Source organism: Haliotis cracherodii, unplaced genomic scaffold (genome assembly GCF_022045235.1).
Source record: "Haliotis cracherodii isolate W230 unplaced genomic scaffold, xgHalCrac1.p SCAF_6, whole genome shotgun sequence".
Classification (NCBI taxonomy): Eukaryota; Metazoa; Mollusca; class Gastropoda; order Lepetellida; family Haliotidae; genus Haliotis; species Haliotis cracherodii.
Window position 1 is genome coordinate 5301385 of NW_027266319.1, and position 16910 is coordinate 5318294.

A 16910-nucleotide genomic window follows, 5' to 3' on the forward strand; every position below is an offset into this window, starting at 1 on the left:
CTTGACCTTTCATATTTGTATCTCTATCCGCATATGACCCCAATGGATATCGTATTTATCCGTTGGCTTTATCCTGCCGAGAAACCTACCCATTATATGATAAAATTACATACACGCTGAATCAACATTGTAGTTGGCAGATGTTCGTGTGACAAAATAGTGAAGATTAAACTTTACGCATATGTGGGATTTCCATGTTTTCATGTTTCAGAAAGGTCGAACCCAAATACCGTACTTTTGTGCCAGAGAACAATATTTTCCACATTCTCCAATACAGGCATAACATTATTTGAAGCGCTAGTAGAGTATTAAGTGAATGACAGTAATAGGTTATTTGAGGTTACCGGTAGAATTTGGTTCAGTGACTATGTAACGTCGTCGATATAATTAGGTTGATGGCTTATGTTGGGTTGCGGAATATAGCGACTAAAATCCATCATTTACCTGTTTTCAGAGGCCTTTGGAAGGATCTGCAGTTGAAATGAAAGAGACTAGTTGAGGACATAGTTGAGCTTTTGTTAATTATTTGACTGATAATGCTTCTACGAAGAGGTACGTTTTCAACATTCTTCGGAATGATTCTCAGCTCTCAGCACATTCGAGTTGGATACAATTTCACACAAGAATATTGCCAATAACGCTAATATGAACACATACATACAATGTATATAGTGGTTACATAGATGCATTGCTATCAATACAGACAATGGTGAGGCGTACAAGATTATTGCATTTATATAGCGACGTGTGTGCGTGCGTGCGTGCGTGCGTGCGTGCGTGCGTGTTATGTTTTTGAGTATCCTTTACAACAACATGATTCAGTCAACTACAGATTCCGATTTGTAACGTTGTATCTTCATTGACTGTATTACCGCCTTACCGTATCACCATTGTCTGTATTAGAGGTAGAATGTCCGCCCGGAGAGCGGAAGGCCCGGTGTTCGATCCCCGTCCGCGTCACACCAAAAGACGTTAAAAGATGATACTTGTTGTTACCCTGTCTGGCTCTCGGCATGAAGGGACTAAAACAAGGACTGGTCGGCTCGGAGTCAGTATACTGTGTCTGAGTGGGGTATTATCTTAAACTGCGGCATGGTATCTCAGCGAGCTAGCACTATAAATCGGCATCAGTCCGGACTAGTACAAGCAGCCACACACACATACACGTGCATGCACGTCGCTATATGAGTGCAATAATCTTGGACGCGACGTTAAACCCCATTTCACCTCACCTCACCTCACAAGTAAACTTCAGCCGGACAAGCAGTTATTCTTATTCTCTATCCATGTATTCTATTCACTCTGTGTATATATATATGTCACGTTACACTGGATTCATACCGATAGCCGACAAAAGAGAATGATGGTCAATTAAAATTCGATTCACAAACATAGCAGTAATCGTTAATTTACCATTGATCGCTTTCATCGCTTTCAGTAGACATGATTAACATTCTCCTTTATTTTTAGTATTTAATTATAAGAGCGAGTAAAAAATTGGAAGGATGGATTAAACCCAATCATTATAAAGCTTTTGTTTGGTTTGGTTTGTTGTTTTACGCCGCACTCAGCAATATTCCAGCTATATGACGGCGGTCTGTAAATAATCGAGTCTGGACCAGACAAGCCAGTGATTGACAACATGAGCATCGATCCACGCAATTGTGACCGATGACATGTATCAACCAAGTCATCGAGCCTGACCACCCGATCCCGTTAGTCGCCTTTTACGGCAACCATGGGTTACTGAAGACCTATTCTACCCCGGATCTTCACGGGCCCATTATAAAGCAGAAGGAATTATAAGCATTATTTATTAATGAATCCATGTAGGCATGATGTAATACAAACTTTTCAGTTGTTTGTTTGTTATTTAAAGCTGCACTCAGCAATATTCCACATACATGACGTCGATGTGTGAGTCTGGACCATACAATCCAGTAATTGACATCATGAGCATCAATCTACGCAATTTGGATACGATGACATGCGTCATCCAAGTCAGCGAGTCCGACCGCCCAATTCCCCAAAATAGCCTCTCAGGACAATAGTGGGTTGCTTAATATTAACCCGGATCTTAGTATTTAACAGAGAGCGAAATAGCTGAATAGAAGATTAGCCCATTTATTAAAAAGAATGTATTGTTCTCGTAAGTTATTATACAACGGACAAATTATTACAACATTACATTAATTTCCAATTCCGTTGTTATAATATACTGCAGCATTGTCTTCAGAGGCCCAGTAAACCCTACCGAATCCTTCTGACCATTCTGGGCCGTTTCGACGGCGCCAGGTCGATGACGTCATTGACTTCAGAAGCCCAGTAACCCTAACGAATTCTTATGTCCATTCTGGGCCGTTTCGACGGCGCCAGGTCGATGACGTCATTGACTTCAGAAGCCCTGAAAACCATAACGAATCCTTTTGTCAATTCTGGGCCGTTTCGATGGCGCCATGTTGATGACGTCATTGACTTCAGAAGCCCAGTAACCCTACCGAATCCGTCTGTCCATTCTGGGCCGTTTCGATGGCGCCAGGTTGATGACGTCATGGCATAGTACTGGCAGGTCTATGGCTATCAGGATACAAACAGCAGAGATGAGAATCACAACACCGAAGGTCCCCAGAGCTCGTGCTGACACGCGCGGATCAGGGGCACTGATGTGCTTTCTCTTGTAGGTCGACAGATTCTTCTGGTTGAGAAGCAGATTAAGTCGGATGTGATCAATCATGTCCTGTAGTTGATCTTGAGTGAATTTTTTTATGAGTGATTTCATACTGACAGAGTCCTCGCTGTGAAAATATGAATGTTGAACACTTTGTCTTTCTTCAACTATTGCTATTTCTGAAGCTGTTTTTTTGTCAGACGCAGGTGGGGTAACTAAAAGCCAGAGGTCTTGACTTGAAGACAACAAAGAAGTAGGGGTCGTATACGTCATAGTTTCAGATGAAAAAGATGGTTGTATGGTCGAAAGCCCGTGGTCCATGGTTGGGGTTGCTGGAAACATGATACTTGAGGTAAGTTCCTGTAAGTAATAGGAAGTGCACAGCCTGCTTGTTACTTCATCGACCTGAGGCGCCAGATATGTCCAGTCCTGAAAAACAAGATATAATACCAGTAAACCGCTTCCCAAAGTACACTTTTAACACAAGTACAAACACACACGCATTCATGCATTCATCAAAGACTCTCAGGTCTCTCAATGGTCTCTTTGATACCAGCTGGTACTAAATTCAGAATGCCCTGATATACAATCGACATTCTAATATAGAAGAAGGTCGGATTGTTGGCCAAATCGTCTAAAGCGCGGCAGAGTTTCGTCGCTTAAGCGTGGACATGATCATTCGCGAATTACATCCAAACTCAAACACTTACATTATTCATGTTATCCACATCCACACCCGCTGGATAGCAATATGCGGCTAAACCATTCCCAGCACCTGACAGATAGACAGCGTATGTGTCAGACCCTTCCAGGCAGTGGGTTCCTTCAGATACTTCTCTCACGCCAACAGAAATGTTGGTTCCTGGAACAGAGGACCATTGGAACTCGACCTGTATGGGGTTTGCGTCCAATGTTATCGATTGTACTTGATCTGTGTGAGTGACGATAGTGACCCAGTGTTTATTGAAGTTTAAAGGTGTAATGAACGAGTATCGACGAAGCCACTGTTCCTCGGGGACAAGAACTGCCATGCATGTCGGAGTCCCGCTGCTGCTGCTGCTGCTACTGCTGAATTTCATCACCATCGCAGGTTTGTCTGACACGATTCCCACAAGCGTGCCAATGTTTACATCAAGCCATGCCCCAGATACTTCTATATTATAACTTCTGTTTCCAACAAGTATGTTTGTATCAGACATACTGGAGATGATCCTATAGGTATCAACTGGACCCCAGTGACTGTCGAAATTCGGTGCAGACACAAAATTCCTCCCCCATGACGTCATTGGCAGAATCACTTCAACCAGATGCCTTCTCTCCCCAATAAATCTATTCCCACTGACCACGCCAACAGATTTATCTGCTTGAATGAGGGTTCCAGTAAGATCTGTATCAGCTTCGAGAAGAAGGCTTTCAAATCGGTTCAACGTGACATTTACGTATTGTGGAGCAGTAACATGTACGTCATCCACGACCAATAAACATCCAGGTGGTAAAGTGATGAACACACTGGTTATGGCATCAGATGCAGTGATGGCCACTTGACTACGACCCTCGCCGTGAGTGATGACATAGTACACCTTGCGCCAAGCGTTATTGTCCAGGACAAGGTAACCGTCTGTTGGTCCAAGTGACGAGCTGACAGCCATGACAGTAACCAAACCTTCTGTTGTAACAGAGAGGCTTTTAGTCGAACGTGTATGTCTAAACAGTGGACTTTCTTGAGTTACATTCCATCCGTAACCACGTCGTCTGATGACGTTAAATGGCGTTGATGTATTTCCTGCAGGATGGTGTATGGTGCCAGCCGCTTCTTTTCTACTGACGACTGAGATGAGAAGTTCGCCAGGAAATGGTCCCTCTTCCCCGGGCAGTATCGGTACGGTGAACGAGTCTCCTACGTGTGAGGCTACAAGACAAAAGGTTACAGCACTAGTTACTATTCTAACGTTTCGCACAGGCTTCAGGGCGACAGGTCAGAGTATGAAAAAACTGCTTCATCGGTTGACGTACACATACCAAGGTAACCACAGTTTTTTAACCCCTTTTTCACGTGTCAGGAGTTATCTTAATTGTAATAGTTATTGGGTTACTTTTCAAATATACACAACTTTTGCAATATAGTCTTCATAACAGGAAAATATACTGAACCAAATTAAAAACTTCACAATCCTAAAATTTTAACATTTTGACCAGTTATCATTGTAGGCCCTTAATGTGTATTTAAACCGTAATGGCCACGTATTGTATTCAGATAACACCCGTTTTTTGTGCAGGTGAATCGATCAAAATCATGTGCACAGCACTATAGTGGCAAAGTGTTTTTTTCACGTGCAACTGGTCACGTGGCCATAATACCGCACGTGTTTTCAGCCATACTTGTTAGCAGTTATTAAAAAAAAGAAAACACAAGAAAACAAAAGTCTTTACGGCCATTTGTCATGCCACGCCTTTCAAATGTGCAACGTGAACGTGCCATCGGCATGTTGCAGACGAGGACGTCCGTAGCAAGGACGATGGGTTGTAGTCGACGGACTGTTTATAATTTACAGACGCGTCTACAGCAAACGGGTACCGCCGCTGATCGCCCTCGGCCAGGTCGACCACGTGTGACGTCACATGCAGAGGATCGTCAGATTGTCTTACGTCACCTCCGTAACCGATTTTTTATGGCTACATCAACCAGAAATGAACTGTTTAGGGGTAGACTGAGTGCGCAAACTGTTCGAAACCGTCTGAGAATTGCTCACCTTCAAGCACGAAGGCCATACTGCGGGCCGATTCTGACTCAATTACACAGACGTCAACGTCAATTGTGGGCACAGCGACACTTACGATGGACTCAGGGGAATTGGAATCAAGTCGTCTTCAGTGATGAATCCCGATTTAATCTTCGATTTGCTGATGGTAGGGCGAGGGTGTGGAGGCGCCGTCATGAACGTTACTCCAAGTGTTGTGTACAGGAAGTTGACAGATTTCGAGGCGGAAGTGTCATGGTGTGGGGTGCTTTCTGTGGCAATGCACGTTCCAGGCTTCTTGTCATCCGTGGCAACCTCAACGCTGCTGCTTACCGCGACCAGGTACTGGCACCAGAACTTCTCCCTTTTATGGCAGCACATGGACCCGGTTTGATCTTCCAACACGGCAATGCCAGACCCCACACAGCACTTTTGACAAGGAATATCCTTCAGAATGCGGGAGTGAAAGTCATGGACTGGCCGTCAAGGTCTCCCGACCTCAGTCCCATCGAACACGTCTGGGATGCTCTTGGCAGAAGTCTGCGCACTCTCCAGAACCAACCACAGAATTTGCAAGATCTTGGCACCATTTTGCAGCAACAATGGCGTCGTCTTCCCAGTCATGTGTTCACAAGCATCACAAGGACGCACATGGTGGCCATACACGCTACTGAACTTGTGTGATTCTCGTGCTTGGGACTTATGATTTAAACTCTTGATGTTATTACCGAATACCGTAGGTGCTTGGAACAAATTATGGTTACCACCGTTAAATGAAATCCTTCTTTGGACATTAATGATTAAAAATTACCTTCTCTGAAACATTTGTCCGTTGTATATCATATATGGGATGACTTTTAAAAATGTGAAGTTTTTAATTTGACTCACATAATAATCTCACATCTAAAATGATTGTTTTTTTCTTTGTTTTGATGTTTGTGTTACTGTTTTTTCGTTTAGATGTTCAGGTAAGGTATCACGCAATCCTACAATTTACAAGTAATGTGACACAATAATTTAATTTTACAAGCTTTGTTTGTTTGTTTGTTGTTTAACGCCGCACACAGCAATATTCCAGCTTTATGACGGCGGTCTGTAAGTAATCGAGCCTGGATCAGACAATCCAGTGATGGACAACATGAACATCGATCCACGCAATTGAGATTGATGACATGCTTCAACTATGTCAACGGGCCTGACCACCCGATCCTGTTAGTCGCCTCTTACGAAAAGCATATTCGCCTTTTACGGCAAGCATGGGTTGCTGTAGGCCTATTCTACCCCAGATCTTCACGGGCCTCATTTTACAAGCCTGAGCAAATATAATCGTGTAATTCGTCATAAACAACAGCAGGAATGAACTCAATTTAATCAAACATTTATTCAAAATTATTTTTTAGTATATATTAAGTATTCATATCTTGTTTTTTCTGAATATCTTAGGGGCCGACGATTTTAATTCTGGTGTGGCGTGTGTGCTGTTCTATAAGTCCAAAATACAATATTGATACACGTCAGTCTCTAGACTCCTTTATAACCGAATCTCTAATTTTCGTTAACAGATAAACACACTGGTGTCTGTGTCAACGATGATCAGAGAGAGAGCTCTTTGGGGGTCATGTTTTTGTATTAGTTTTTTACCTTCACCCACATACCGAAGAGTGGAGCCAAATACTTTGAAGGCAACCCCCACTAATGCAACAACTCGAACATCGATAACACATAGTAGGTCCCTAAAAACACCATAACGTATCTAAAACTCATGCAACTGTTCTCACCTGTCAGTACGGAAGCTGTGGAGTATGCCACAAGAATTGTCCAAAACTGTACGTGACCGACGCCCTTCATTTCTGCTGCCTCCACTGGTCACAAGCCAACACATGATTGGGATATTTATTCAGTTCTGGTTAATAAATAATTAATTCCGATCTTGTTAGCATCCGGACGTGTTTGAAGAGATGCCAAATAGGTGTGCATTATAGTCCGTGGTAGGAATCTCTCGTGATCCGTCCAAGCAGCTCTGATGTTTTTGTTTTGCTACGTTTGAAGGGCTCAGTAGTCCATCCCTCCCATCCCTTACATGTTATTGAAAATACAGCGCAAAGCTGCTCCACGACTGTCATAGTTTGAAGAATATTTTTCCAGTACATTGTTCCTATAACTCAACGTCAATCGTCCAGGAATACGATGTATTAGGACAAGGATACGGATTTGATTGATGTCGAAATCAAAGGCTTGGTAACAAACGGCAATATACCAAGTCAATTAATAGAATCATAAATTGTTGTTAAATTATTGAGTAGGATAACATAAGTTTTATGTTTTGAAAATATAACTGTTTTTCAACTCACGATGTTATTGAGATCGTGTCAAACGCACCAGCTTATCTCCAGTGATCCTTCAACTAATACTGGAAAATGATGTTAACGTTAACTGTGGTAGCAGCATTGGTAGATATTGTTGTGAAAACAACAGTTAATTTCAATATGCATTACAAATATTTCCACTGTGCTTCCATTCGTATTCAAATAAATGTTTCTATTTCTTGACATTAGCTTTCCAGGGGACCACGTTCTTGCCTTCTTTTCTGGTTGTTCCACGAGACACGAACCTAGCACCAGTGGACTCCAGGAGCCAAGAGTCGTAACTCTGGGCACTAATGCCTTGTCTGTGTGTTAAGTTTTAGTTGGCATGTTGGTATAAAATAAATCAGCCAAAGGTTAATACATGAGTACGCGTCTAATAACTGCTGAGCAAAATAATATTGTTTGTTGTTTAACGCCACACTCAGCAATATTCCAGATGTATGAAGGCGGTCTCTAAATAATCGAGTCTGGACAGTGATTGACATCATAAGCATCTATCCACGCAATTGGGATACGATGACATGCATCAACCAAATTAGCGAGCCTGACAACCCGATCCCGTTAGTCGCCTCTTACGACAAGCATAATCAACTTTTACGGCAAGCATGGGTTGCTGAGGACCTTTTCTAACCCGGATTTTCACGGGTCCCGTTTGGTTGTGTGTATATCACGACGGCTGTATTCTGTAGGGCAGTAGAAAGTATGTATTTAGTGTTCGAAATGGAAATTTGATATTCATGTGTTTATATGTACAATGCCTATTTTAGTATCATTGCCAAAACATGCTCTGCAACAGTGTCGTGAATTAGATTTTGGTATAGAATTTCATTTTGATTTAAGATTATATTCATAATATTTTCTTCGCATAATTTCCTATTTTTCTTATCTCAGTTCTCAAACACCTGTATTTTTCACATTGCTTGCTGAAGAGGATTCAGTGAATAAGTTTTACGCCGCATTTACCAATATTCAACCGTTTTCGGCGGGAAGAGCAAATGCTTCAACCACCAGACTAGAATATTAAATTATAAATAAAATATATTTGTGGATATGCCGTCGTAGGTTCAGAAAAGGGTGGGGTTCTGGATTGGTTTAGAGGGGTATGTGGGGGAGTGTGTGTGTGTGCGTGCGCGCGTGCGTGCGTGCGTGCGTGCGTACGTGCGTGCGTGCGTGCGTGCGTGCATGTGTGTGTGTGTCTGTCTGTCTGTCCAGCCACACCCTTTTTTCAGACTCCTTCCATGTTAACTGCTCCCAATGTGCACACCCCTTTTTCAAAATCCTAGATCCTCCTCTGAATATAGATCTGCGTTTCAGACGGACATTGTATATACGTTTGCAGAACGAGAATAAAACAATATTACATTGGATTATGGTAAAATATATTTACAGGACACAATGTTGATCATGAAGATGATGTATCAATTGCAGGTCGAATCCATTGCGTTAAAGGGTGTTATTAATATGTCTGTTATACATGACGTATTCACGAACTCATAGCCCACTTCTGGTCTCGTTGCCATGGTATCTGTAGTTGTAACTCAGTGTGTATTGGCAGATACACCTCATAATTTCATTTATAACTTGTTACGATTAAGTACGCAATTGTTTTATTTTCTCGCAATTCCATACGTGATGCAAAACCAGGTGAAGTTGGGAGAAAGCTAACTAACTAGGCTAAAAATGCAGATAAAGTTTAACAGTAACGTGATACAGCTCACTGGTGGATACAGAGGATGGGAAGGTGGATGCGCACACCCATTTGTGAGATAACTTACATGCCCCCCCTCCCCAACAAACACACACACACACACACACACACACACACACACACACACAACAAAACAAAACAATAATAATAATAATCCCGAATTCGCCCCAGCCGCGGTATATTTGTATAATTACTATATACGATTAGGTTTTGTCACCCGAGCAGGTTAGTTTAGGGAAACAACGTTGTCGGTGTGCGGATAAAGAATATGATCAACCTACTAATGCAGTGGAGGAAAACACTCTGAATATCAAAAGATGAAGTCGTCATTTCCATCTCTGACCTTACTAATCCGCGTTTCACGTGACTGATTATCCTTGTTCGTGTGAGGCTGATGTTTCCCTTTCCCCGTTATTTACTGTGTCGTCGGTGGCTACGGTGCTGACGTACTAACTGATGCCAGTCCAGGACACATCGTGTAGGTTATTGTATTGCGAAGGTATGTGCTGTCAGTTTGTTGCCTTAAATTTTGATAATAGGGATTCAAACAGTAGATTTTATAGAGCCCCGTATAGAGTTGCGTCGACCGCCTCTGGGTCTAATGGTAATGCGTCTGCCGGAGAACGCAGGTCGGGGGTTCGGTTCCCGGCCGCGTCATAGCAAAAGACCTTCAAAGATGATACTTGTTGTTACCCTGCCTGAAGGGGCTAAAACAATGACTGGTCGGCTCGGAGTTAGTATATTGTGTGGGTTGAGTATTCATGTTTAACTGCAACATTGTATCACAGGGGGCTAGCACTATAAAATCGGTGCGGTCAAGTACGGACTAGTACAAGCACTCACACACGCTGTAAAGTGCAATAATCTTGAACGCAACGTTAAACTCCATTTCACCTCACCCGAGTTGCGTCCCATGGGCCTGGCAGAATCCGAGTATCGATACCCGTGTCCGACCTGTATCATTTTGGGCTTTTATAACTCATATATTTTTCATTATAATCCCCACATTGATACACTCTTGCCAACAATGTTAGGGGGATTTTATCCCAGTTTTATAGAAGTCTTTCTCTTGGCTGTCCAAAAAGTTCTTCAAAGCTACGATGTCGGGTGTGGGGTATGGGGTGTGCTGTGTGGGTTGTAGTTTGTGCGGTGTTGGGTGTTGTGTGTGCGGTGTCGGGTGTGTGGTTTTGGATTTGTTGTCCATGGTGTTTGGTATTGGGTGTAGGGTGTGGGGTGTTGGATGTACGGTGTTGGGTGTGAGGTGTGGCGTGAGGGGTGTGTTGTGTGGGGTGCGGGTGTGGTGTGTAGGAGTGTGGGGTGTACGGTGTGTGGTTTCAATTGTAGGGTGTTCTGTGTGCAGTGTGTGGCTTCGTGTGTTGGGTGTGCGGTGTTGGGTGTGCTGTGAGGGATTTAGGGTGTGCATTGTGGGGTGCGGATGTGCAGTGAGTGGTGTTGGGTGTGAGGTGTGGGGTATGTGGTGTGCTGTGCGGGGTGTACAGTGTGGGGTTTGTGGTGTGGGGTGGGGGTTCTGCAGTGTTGGGTGTACGTTTTTTGGTGTGGCGTGAGGGGTGTGTGGTGGGCTGTGTATGCGGTGTTGGGTGTGAGTTGTTGGGTGCTGGGTGTGCGGTGTGGGGTGTGCTGTGGGGGGTGGGGGGTGCGGGTGTGGTGTTAAGGGTTGTGGGGTGTGCAGTGTGGGTTGTTGGATGTGAGTGCATAGTGCTTTGTTGGGTGTTCGGTGTGAGATTTCGGGTGTTGAGTGTGTATGAGGTGTGCGGTTTGGGGAGTGGGTTGTCCTTTGTTTAGTGTGGTGTGTACTGTGTGGGGTGTGCGGTGTGGGGTGTCAGTTGGTGGGTGTTGGGTGTGCTGTGAGGGGTGTGGGGTGTGCATTGTGGGATATGTGGTGTGCTGTGAGGGGTGTGCAGTGTGGGGGTTGTGCAGTGTTGGATGTGCGGTGTTGGGTGTTTGGTTTGCGACGTTGATTGTAGGGTGTTGGGTGGTGGGAGTGTGTTGTGCAGTATTGGGTGTGGGGTGTGCGGTGTCGGGTGTTGGGTGTGCTGTATGGGGTGTACATTATGGGGTGTGGGGTGTGCAGTGTTGGGTGTGGAGTGTGGTGTTGGGTATGGGTTTGGGGTGTTGAGTGTGCGGTGTTGGGTGTTAGTGTGCTGTGTGGGGTGTGCACTTTGGGATGTAGGGTGTACGGTGTACGGTGTGGGATGTGGGGTGTAGGGTATGCAGTATTGGGTATTTGATATTGAATGTGGGTTGTGGGGTGTGTTGTATTGGGTATGGCGTGTGGGGTGTGGGATGTACGGTGTTGAGTGTGGGGAGTGCGTTGTGCTCTGTTGGGTGTGCGGTGTGGCGTGTTGGGTATTCGGTGTTGGGTGTGGGGAGTTGGTTGTGCTTTGTTGGGTGTGGGGTGTTGGGTGTGCTGTGAAGAGTACCGCGTGTTTGATGAGGAGTGTTGGGTATGCGGTGAGGGGCGTTGGGTGTCTGTGAGCGATGTAGAGTATTGGTTGTGCGTAGAGGGGTGTTAGATGTCTGTGAGGGATGTAGGGTGTGCTGTGTTGGTTGTTGTTTGTGGGGTGTGGGATGTTTTGTTAAATTCAGGTTTTCGAACACCTTCCAGTATCATCAGCAAGGATGCTGATAAAAGCACTGTTCTATGTACTGCTGAGCTTGTCCCTCCTGGGAGTTGGACAGACAGACTTCATCCCGAACACGGAACTTTCACGTAAGTCAACACTTTATGGCAATTAAAATTTTACATTTACTGATATAAATTCAAAGGTATATTCCCTTAGCAAATACATATAACGCTGGTATTTCTGGATGACTCATTAGCTGAGAGATTGTATGGAATACCCATATCACAAAGATATCACAATATGACAGAGACACTTAATTCTTTTAACTCACTCATTGTACAGACGGGAACCAAGTCAAGACATACGTATGCTTTAGGTTTCGTTAGTGGAATCATGTATAATTCAGTCATCAGAAAACTAACCGTAATGGGATTCATAAACAATAGGTCAACATTATATTGCACTATTAGCCAGAACTTTTTAATCAGATCTTGAGGTGACAGTCATTTTAACAACTTAAGTAGACTATTGTTAAAGACATAGTCAGTCATCACATTTGAGTTTTTTTTCTGTATGAATTTTCTGAATATTCTGCAGCCTGCTATGGTCACACCTGCAAGAATGGCGGCCATCTTGACCCCTCAACCTGTCTGTGCATCTGTCCGGGAGGATTCATGGGGTCAGATTGTGGACAAGGTAGATATCCGTCTCCAACTTCAAATTAATCATCAGATTCTCTGCTCCAAGTTAGCCATGATGTCTGAACTCATTTGTCAACAAAGTCCCACACCTTCCTCGCACCCACCTTAGTACAGTGTCCTTCATCTAAACACTGGAATAACTCCAATCTTCTTTTTTTATCATTATTCATAATTTACTACCATACTTTATAATGTGTTTGATGTGTCTTCGTGTATTTTTATTACCCCGCCCTTTGAAATATCAGGCAATACAATGGGGTTTAAATTACTTGAACCAATTTTCTTCTACTGAAAAGTTTCAAAAGTCTTCCCCTTTCCGGTATCATTCAATGATTTCATGCAACGTTTTCTTCTTTCCTCTGCCTGCGTGAGTATTTATTGTTTTTTTTTTGTTTATTGTTTAACGCCGCACTCAGAAATATTCCAGCTATATGACGGCGGTATGTAAATAATCAAGTCTGGACCAGACAATCCAGTGATTGACATCATGGGTATCGATCTACACAACCGGGTACGATGACATGCATCAACCAAGTCAGCTAGTCGCCCCTTTCACGGGATGCTTAAGACCAATTCGAACCTGGATGTTCATGGGGTATTAACCCAGTAGAGAATATTGCAATAGTTGCATGTGTAGTACAGTGACAATTCCACTGCAGGAACCAAGGAGACTTCGTGGCCCAGAGGACGCTATGGTCTTCTCTCACCATTCTACGGGTGTCCAGAACCACCCGAGTATGGCTGGCAGCCCGGGTACATCAACCTGACCTACTCTCCCACCCAGTGGAAGACGGACTACCAGGTGTGGCCTGAACACCTCCATATGCTTGGGCCATACAACTGGTTTCAGTTACAGCTCAACTTCTGCATGAGGCAAGACGCGCCGAAGGTCGAGGGCACTGTCCATGGAAACAGCTCAGACTTTGAACCAGCATCCAATCAGACCGGCATCAGCTCTTGGCCTCCTGGTACCTACTGTATATTTCAAGGTCATGGCGAATGTCCCCAAGGTGATCTGCTTTAAGTTCTATTTATGTGTTGTATGTAGCATATCAGGTGTATTTGCTTATGAAATGACCTTAGTGTCGATATCCTAAGACTCATGCCCTAACTTACGACAGTTACAGCGCTTAAGGGACCATTCAGTAATCAGGAGTGGGGCTGAGATTTTGAATCGAATTTGGTATTTCATTCAGCTACAACTTCAAAACCATGTATTTTTAACTAAAACTTTGAGCCTAAATTCTTTTGAAGAAAACCACCTTGCAACAATGTCATTTTGGTGGCACAAAATGGCACACTCTGAAGCATCATTTTTTTTCAAGAATTTTGGGGGACAATTTATTTTTTTCGAATATCAAATGGTCGGTCCCTAAGTGGCTTTGACCTTCATCATTAAGAGCAAGTCCTTCTTAAACCAGACCACTGCAATCCTACTATCCGGACAAGGTGAATACCTTTGAGCCATGAAATACCCAAAGTTACCATTTATATACCACAACGTGCTGGCCTTATCCACATTCAGTGTGCAATAGTGTTGACGTTTCACAGGGTTCGTCAGGTCAGATGTTACCATCTCGCCATACCGACTGGATGACTCTGAAGGTCATTTACCAAATGTGACGATCAGCAACCTGACCTTAGAAGTTACGATCGGTACCTGCTGTCGGTCAGATGAGAACGTCACCAAAGAGATAGATCTACCATTTACATTTCCTTTCTACCTTCTCAAGGTGAGTCACGTGGTGCAATTGTTTCTTGACTGTGATTGGAGCATGATACCAGATGAGAATACAACATTAAAACAGTGGCAGAAATTTGAATGGGGAAAATCCGGAGAGTTGTGCTGCCTTTTAATTACTCCTTGTGAACGGATTAGTTTCTCAAATCATAACGTAGGCGTAATGAAACTATAAAATCAAATTACAATATATATTCGTTATGATCGAAGGCGAGCGTTTACTAACTAGTGGTGATTCATGAAACTGTTGGACTCGGTCGGAATGGGCTCTGCTTTTGGCCGAGATTACTTGGGATTATTGGAATGGCGTTGTCACTGTTATTTGAATGCCATGTCTCGGGGTTACTACATGGGTCGGGATAATGGGAGCACGGGTGGCAACTGGCAGTGCTCTTCGAAGTGCCATGATCTTTGCCCGTGGGTTCGGATACTAGATTCGCCCTGATAATCTGACTCACTAACTAGCTGATTTATCTACTTGTGTCACTGGGTTTGTCAGCTCGATGGTTTCAGCAAAGTGATATCACTCACTTACTGACTGACTGATTCACTCACTCACTCACACGCTCATACGCCCACCTACCCACTCACTCACTCACTCACCCAACCACCCACCAACTCACTCACTCGCGCACTCAACCACCCACCAACTCACTCACTCGCGCACTCACTCACCCACCCACCAACCCACCAACTCTCATTCACCCATCCATCCACCCAACACACCCACCCACTCACTCACTCACACACTCACTCACCCACCCACCAACTCACTCATTCACTCACCCAACCAACCACCAACTCACTCACTCGCGCACTCACTCACACGCTCATACGCCCACCCACCAACTCACTCACCCATCCAACCACCCAACACACCCAACCACCCAACACACCCACCCACTCACTCACTCACTCACCCACCCACAAACCCACCAACTCACTCATTCACTCACCCAACCACCCACCAACTCACTCACTCGCGCACTCACTCACACGCTCATACGCCCACCTACCCACTCACTCACTCACTCACCCAACCACCCACCAACTCACTCACTCGCGCACTCAACCACCCACCAACTCACTCACTCGCGCACTCACTCACCCACCCACCAACCCACCAACTCTCATTCACCCATCCAACCACCCAACACACCCACCCACTCACTCACTCACACACTCACTCACCCACCCACCAACCCACCAACTCACTCATTCACTCACCCAACCAACCACCAACTCACTCACTTGCGCACTCACTCACACGCTCATACGCCCACCCACTCACTCACTCACTCACCCACCCACAAACCCACTAACTCACTCATTCACTCACCCAACCAACCACCAACTCACTCACTCACTGTTTCAGCCCCGGTATGACCAGGTTTGCCAGCGAGTCCAGGGAACGGAGCTAGTAGAGGAGGTATTTACCGTCACGCGGAACCGAAGCATGAAGTGGGTGTTGGAGAATGTCCCCGAGTCCCAGGGAGACCCGGATACGTTTGCTCTCAACCTCTGCTTCTATACGCCGTATGGTAAGCTGAGTTTCCATTGCTAGAAAGATACAACATACATGGTATTAATCAGTGTTCGATCTTGTATATTCAGTAAGATACAATTAGTGAGAATGCCGCCGGACAGTTCAAAGCTGGTGTTACTCTTCCTTAAGACTTGATTCCGTTGACGTTAAGTGTTCACAAGACATTACACTGAATATTATATCTCCGCAGTGAATATTACAGGTTTCAAAGTTATGAATTAGGCAATGAAACAAATAGCTATGTTAAATCTTTGAAATAAGGTCTTCGTTGCCGATCTTCCATTGCCTATGCTCATAAGGTGTAGTCACCTCATGCACTAAAACCATACAATATGTATGTCTTTGTAGGGTGAGGTGGGTGCGGTTATTAGGGAGGGGCGGGGAGCGGTTAGGCGGTGAGGGGCAGTGAGGTTGGATCATGGGGCGGGACCTACCGATCTGTTGACCATATGGATCCCAATGACAAATTCGATTCCCCATATGGCTACAATGCGTGAAGCCCATTTTGGGTGTCTCCCACCCTGATATTGCTGGAATATTGTTAAAAGCGGCGTAAACCCATACTCACTCACTCAGTCACTAAATACAGAGCGGTTACTGTTGCAGCATCAATGATTTGTCTTTCAGACCGACAGGAGTGTGTGTTCGCCGAGGATGGAGGAGCTTCGTACCGAGGTCGCCGGTCAGAGTGGGCGCCGGGGTCGCCGTGCGCCACGTGGGCCGAGGTCGGATGGCCGCATAATGACCGGAAGTACCTGATCTCGGACCTGGAGGACAACTACTGCCGGAAGGGCATGGCCAACTGGGAAGAGCCATCCTGCTATAACAACAACCGCCTCCTCTATTGCTTCATTGAT

The 16910-nt window shown here is 44.6% G+C and overlaps 1 pseudogene; it reads right to left on the reverse strand.

The window, feature by feature from the left end:
* Positions 1 to 2494: 2494 nt before the first annotated feature.
* On the reverse strand, positions 2495 to 10443 carry LOC139445431 (IgGFc-binding protein-like; annotated as a pseudogene).
* Between the last annotated feature and the right edge of the window lie 6467 nt (positions 10444 to 16910).